Genomic DNA, 959 nt, shown 5'->3' on the forward strand with positions numbered 1-959 from the left:
CGCTACTGGCAAACTACGACATAAGATGACAAGGATCCAACAAGAGAGAAAGACAACAGGAGGGTATAAAAACACAGGGAGGGTAATCAGGAAAACTAGACACAGCTGGGCTCATTCAACAGGGAGGACAGGACATCACAGAGACTCACAGGGAACAGGATCACAATAAACACAGAAAAACCCCAAAAATAAACACAGAAAACTCAAATCCTAACATCAACATCTTCATCTCTGCTACCTCCAGTCTGCCTCCTGCCTCTTCGTCATTGCCACTGTCTCTAAACCGAACAGCATTGCTGGTCTCACTACCGTCTTCTACACCTTTCCCTTCATTCTTGCTGATACTCTTTTATCACACATCACACCTGACACTTTTCTCCACCCGGTCCACCCTGCTTGGACACGTTTCTTTACTTCCTTTCCACATTCACCGTTGTTCTGGACTGTTGACCCGAAGTACTTAAAATCTTTCACTTTCTTTCTTTCTGTTCCCTGTAACCTCATGTCTCCACTTGGGTCTCTCTCGTTCACACACATGTATTCTGTCTTGCTACGGCTAACCTTCATTCCTCTCCTTTCCAGGGCAAGCCTCCATCTCTTGAGATTTTCCTCCACCTGTTCTCTGCTCCCACCACAGATCACCATGTCAAACATCACAGTCCATGGAGATTCCTGTCTAACCTCATCTGTCAACCTGTCCATCACCACAGCAAATAGGAAAGGGCTCAGAGCCGATCCTTGGTGAAGTCCCACCTTGAGCTCCTCTGTCACTCCTACAGCACACCTCGCCACAGTCTTACAGCTATAATACATGTCCTTCACCACTCTCACATATTTCAGACTTCCTCATGCAGTATCACAGCTCCTCTCTTGGAATCCTGTCATATGCTTTCTCTAGGTCTACAAAAACACAATGCAGCTCCTCTGACATTCTCTGGACTTTTCTATCGACATCCGCA

This window comes from Poecilia latipinna, unplaced genomic scaffold (genome assembly GCF_001443285.1).
Source record: "Poecilia latipinna isolate Pla-1442-1.1 unplaced genomic scaffold, P_latipinna-1.0 Scaffold211, whole genome shotgun sequence".
Taxonomy (NCBI): domain Eukaryota; kingdom Metazoa; phylum Chordata; class Actinopteri; order Cyprinodontiformes; family Poeciliidae; genus Poecilia; species Poecilia latipinna.